Here is a 6,053-nt window from a genome sequence, read left to right on the forward strand (position 1 = left end):
TGAATTAATATTCGATTATGACTTACAAAGTTCACTCGCTACAATGCCACAATAGAATGAATCAGTAGGCTTATATTGATCAATGTCTCATAAGCAGAAATGTAAATGAAGAAAGGAATAATACTAAAGGAATAATTATAAAAGCGGCAGATGGACGGACAGACAGACATATGGCCCGACAGACTGACTCACGGATTGACAGGTAGACATATGACCGATTGACAGATGGGCGAAGAGACAGACATGGCAGACCGACTGAGTGATGGACAGACAGACATGGCCGGACGGACAGACATATGGTGGAACCGACTGACAGACGAACAAACATATATAAGGACGTACAGACGGGCAGATAGATGGATAGACGTACAGATTGACAGATAGAGGGACAAACAGTCAAATGAACGGACGGACAGATTGATTTTAATAGGATATGGACTGATTGGTTTTGAAGGGATTTTAAAAGATGTTCACTTAGGGTGCTATTCATAGATATTTCGCTAGCCCGCGCTACGAGCGTGCTAAACAGGATTCATATCATATCATATCGCTAACACTGGTTTATGAATACGAAAAACGTTAGTTCGCTGATCATCCACCGAAAGTCCGCGCTAAGAATGTCTATGAATACGGCCCAATGGTTTTAAAGGGACATAAATATATATTTTTAAAAGAATATGTACGGTTTCCTTTTAAAGTGAGATAGCTGGTTTGATTTTAAAGGAATATAGACAAGTTGGTTTTAAAGAGAGATAGGTACATTGGTTGTTAAAGCGAGATGGATACATTGGTTTTTAAAGGATATAAATAATTTAATTTTAAAGGGTGATGGACTGATTGCTTTTAAAGTGAGATAGCTGGATTGATTTAAAGGGGTAGGCACATTAGTTTTAAAGGAAGGTAGCATTGAATTCTTTATCAACTCCGCGAATAAAAATCACAAGCTATGCTGTATCAGTAATGTCACTACTGCCATCAAGAGCCAATATATATATATATATATATATATATATATATATATATATAAATTTTCTTGCTTTTTTTTTTAATATTCCTCATGAACACAAGCAGAAATTTTCTGAATTGTCTTCTGGATATTTAGTCGAGAAATGCGCAGTTTTTCAAAATTAATTAATCACTTCCATTGGACAAATTTATTCAGCCACCTTGATCATTACGCTTTTATAAAACTCTCCTTCGTTGGAAGGCTTATTTATTTATTATTTATTTTTTTTGCTAATAATTGCAACATAAAATATAATATATACAGAAAAACTTTAGCTCGCCCCTGAAAGAGCTTAAGACAGGCATGTCAAAAATCAGACTCTAAATGTGCAGTTATGTGCGCGGATCGCCGGTCTGTGCAGGTTGCATCAATCAAGCGTTGCTCTTACCCGTTCTTAGCTGGAGAGGTGTACAATAATCTATTCTGCGCTTCTAGGGTTGGATTAAATAGACATTTGGACATTATAAACATAGCAGAACGAAAAAAACACAGTTATTATCAATGTCTATATTTGACAATTGTAATACAAGAAACTTTAGGCTTACTCAGTTATACTTCACAAAGTAGTGGTTTGTAAAGCATAACTTATTTATATGATTTTTATACAGTATTTGAAGAAAAAAAAATGCAGTAATTTCGAAACAACAAGAAACGAACAAGTATTTCATTTTACGTAGTAAATACTAATTACTTTAAAGTAATAGACCCTACTCTTTCATTGTTCGTCAAGCATTATTATTTACTGTATCCATTAATGCACAAATGTTGAAGAATATAGCCTATTATACTTCAAATTAATTACATGGAGTACGACATTGTGAAGTTTTTACACTGAAATTATTTCTTTGGTGTATGTCAATATAAATATTCATATTAATATTAATAAATATAAATTAAGCTTAGAATTTAAATTCACATATAGTTTATTTGAAAACGTTGAGAGCAAGTATCGAAAAGTTGGGAGCGTTACTCAAAGAAATTAAAAGTGTAGTTCACAAGCTATGAAGCGACTATATTCTCTTCATGTCAGATTTAAAGATTTATTAATATAAGTATATTGAATTAATATTGTGACGTGAGATGGAAAATTTGCCATTATATATTTTTCCAGAAAATTTTTCCACCTTGTAAATAGTTGTTTTCTTCTCTCCTTACAACCTCAAGAGCCTCACATGTATTCCTCACTATATTCCTGTGTATTCAGCGTAATGCTCTGTAATGTCGCTTCTGTATACGACTACTAATTGAACATTAACATTTTCTCCGACAGAACATCGAATAAATTCCTCTTCTCATTCTGTACGAAACGTTCTTTCCTGCTCGTAGAGAGACAGAGGGTTTGTAGAGCGACATGGTACCGACACTGATACCTTCAGTACGTGAGCGAGACAGAGTGCCATGTACAGGAAACTCCCTTTACCAGTATGAATGACTTTGATTACACGATGTAATCACGATACCCAGTTTGTTCACCGCTGATCTACATGAAACAACAACTGCGGTCTCGATGGAGACGATGCATGACAACAATAGCAATGCCGTTGCTATGTTACATACGTTCTGAATACAAGGAAAAATGTTTAACTCGTTCAGAACAGCTCTCAAATTATTCTCATAACCGAAGACTACTTGATATTGGAGCAACATCAATTGGAGTAGGGTCTCTGTTAGGCACAGGATACGGCATATATAAAATCATCAACGGCGAGAAACGCAGTAGTCCTCAGGGGCCCTATCCCAAAGACATCATATTCAAGGATAGGCATAGGCGCCCGAAACTGCGGGAGGAGGACCTGAATTCACCATCAGAGAAAGAAATCAAGGTCACCGACTACTCTAAATATCTACCTCGACCGCCAGAGGGAGGACAAGAGCCAAACCAGAGTGGTCAGGGCGGGCAGTTGGCAGGAGAAGAAACCCCACCGCCAAGCATCTTTATTCCTCACAACAAGAGAAACACCGGCCACTTTGTTGTTGTGGAGGGGGGTGAATTGAAAAGGGTTTACTCAGAAGAACTAGCTCCAGAAATTCCCGAAGAACAGGGCCAAGATGCAAAGAAGGGGGACGATGAACCGTCCTCGCCCCCTCCCCCAGCCCCTCAACAATAAGGTATGAGTTTACACTTTCAGCTTACAGCATAACTTATATGGTAATCGCTGAAATTATGGAACTCAAAGAAAACTATTCCCATGCTGCAAATACTCAGAATCTCCCTGTCCTCGAGACTAACAAAATGAACTCTTATGAAATCTGATAGAACGCCGTGGGGAATTATATATCAGTTAATGGCAATTCTCTTATTAACATAAATTCAGATCGTGGAGTTATCATACTCAACTGCAAATTACTCCTTTCTTTAAAGAGTACTTTTAACAATGTACTTGTACTGCAGATGTTTTTATTCGGTGCTTTAGTAAAATGAAAATATGAAGACAATTCGTTGAAGAAAACTGTACCACACCGCAAATCTTCACGATCTCTCTGCTGAAAAGTAAACTGCCCCAACTAGGATTGGTACACGGGAAGGCAAGGTGCCAGGGTGCCAGATTTGACGTTCGCGTATGTTCTTTGTACAGGTTATCGTCTCCCGCCTTGTCGCTCTGGCTGCCGCCAAGCCCGGCTTACTGGGTGCCGTGTCCTATGCCGCCGCTCCCGCCGTCGTAGCCGCCCCCATTGGTGTGGCCACCTCCGTGTCCAGCCAGTACCACGCCCAGGACACACTGGGACAGTACAGCTACGGCTACTCCGGCGGCCCGTCTGCCAAGACCGAGACCCGCACCGCTGACGGCATCACTCGCGGAGGCTACTCCTACATCGATGGACACGGCCTCGTGCACAGCGCCAGCTACGTCTCCGATCCCGTCAACGGCTTCCGTGTGGCTGCCACAAACCTTCCCGTCTGTCCTTCCGCTCCTGCTGCCCCCGTCATCCACGCCGCCCCCGCCGTCGTGGCCGCTCCAGCTAACTACGCCGCCGCCTACGCCATCCCCGCTGTTCACGCTGGAGTGCCCCTCGACACCCCCGAATTAGCTGCTGCCAAGACCGCCCACTTCGCCGCCCACGCCGAGGCTCTTGCTCTGCAGGGCCGCAAGAAGCGTAGCGTTGCCGCTTATGCCGCCTCTGCCGCCGTTGCCACTTAAGCCGGTCCCGCTGCCGTCGCCGCCCCCGTCGCCGTTGCCGCTCCCAGCTTCGGCTACTCAATCGTCTCCGCCCACGCCGAACCCGTCGTCGTTGCCGCCCCCGCTCCCGCTCCTGTCGCCGTCGCCCACGCCGCTCCCGCCGTGGTCGCCGCTCCCGCCCCCGTCGCCGTCGTTGAGCCCGTGAGGAGCTTCGGCTACTCCACCGCCTCCGCCCACGCCGATTCCGTCGCCGTTGCCGCTCCCAGCTTCGGCTACTCAATCGTCTCCGCCCACGCCGACCCCGTCGTCGTTGCCGCCCCCGCTCACGCTCCTGTCGCCGTCGCCCACGCCGCTCCCGCCGTGGTCGCCGCTCCCGCCCCCGTCGCCGTCGTTGAGCCCGTGAGGAGCTTCGGCTACTCCACCGCCTCCGCCCACGCCGATTCCGTCGTCGTTGCCGCCCCCGCTCCAGTCGTCGCTTTTGCTCCCGCCGATGTAGCAGCTCCCGCCGCCGCCCCCGCCGTCGCTGTTGCCCACGCAGCTCCCTACGCCGTCGCCGCTCCCTACGCCGTTGCCGCCCCCGCGGTGTCCGGCTCCAGCCACTACCAGGCTCAGGACACCCTGGGACAGTACAGCTATGGATACGCCGACAGCAACTCCCAGAACCACGAGGTGCGCACCGCTGACGGCATCACCCACGGCGGATACTCCTACGTGGACGGCCATGGTCTCGTGCAGAGCGTCAAGTACCACGCTGACGCCCTCGACTTCCGCGTGGCTGCCACCAACCTGCCCGTCGGCCCCGCCGCCCCCTAAATCTCCGTTCCTACCCTGGCTAGACCTGTCATTAACACGTACCTGCTGCAGTCTCGGCAAGATTGATCCACATTGAAGAATAACTACTAAAAGACAGACCAACTCTTACGTGCAGGCTCACTGCGGCACTCAGCAAGCCGCCCTCCTTGGTGAGTGTCCAGGTCTCACACTTAAGAGTTGTCTCAGGTTTTTAGGCTGATTACAAGAGACAGTCAACAGGACAATTGAACCAAAGTTCCAAAGTGCGATAGTGTCAGAGTTTCAATGTGAATCGGACTTAGAACCGACGCGACGCAACTAAGGGAGACGATCACATCAGCCCATTCTTGAGCCCTAAGGGAGTCCAGAACGTAAGGGCGACTCTGTAGAATATCCGGAAGGGATTTCCACCAGAGGCCACCATTAGCAAGTTAGCGAGCACTGTGCCCGGTGGCATCAGCTGGGCGGACTAGCCTGCCAGAGCTATGGCCACCACCTTTAGGTTCTAAGATTTATTTAGTCAAAATGAGTGAAAAAGTATTGTTCTGTTCTTGTATATCTTTGTGAACACAAATTGTCAGGGCCCTCTATACACTCTTCTGTCTTAGACTCAGCTCTTCTTCAGTGTTATTGTTTTCGGGATCCCAGCTGTGAAAATGATAGTCATCTATTGACCAATAAATATGTCTAATTTCAAGTCTTTCTCATTGAGTGTGTACATATAGTTATAATAAAATTTATTCTTATTTTGCACATTATGTATTGCAAAGAAACAAAAATGTAAAAAAAAAAGTATGGAATACACATGCAATAATTGTTGTGCTATAAAAAGAGAAAAAGGTTGTTCCTTAATTATTATCTCTACCTTTCCATTGTTGGCTTCAAAACTGCATATGCATACATACATACATACATACATACATACATACATACATACATACATACATACATACATACATACATACATACATACATACATACATACATAGGCCTACTCGTACATACATACATATATGCATAATCTAATACGTTACGTACATAAATATGGACACACAAGTCCATTTTACATAAGTTACATGCATAAGTAACTACTATATAGGGTGGAAGTGAAATAATCTTGCAGATTGAAAGAGACG

At 44.9% G+C, this 6,053-nt stretch overlaps 1 pseudogene; it reads left to right on the forward strand.

Moving 5' to 3' along the window:
• The first annotated feature begins 2,805 nt into the window (after nucleotides 1-2,805).
• Nucleotides 2,806-5,514, forward strand: LOC138706167 (calphotin-like; annotated as a pseudogene).
• Nucleotides 5,515-6,053: the final 539 nt, after the last annotated feature.

Source organism: Periplaneta americana, chromosome 9 (assembly GCF_040183065.1).
Source record: "Periplaneta americana isolate PAMFEO1 chromosome 9, P.americana_PAMFEO1_priV1, whole genome shotgun sequence".
NCBI classification, from domain to species: domain Eukaryota; kingdom Metazoa; phylum Arthropoda; class Insecta; order Blattodea; family Blattidae; genus Periplaneta; species Periplaneta americana.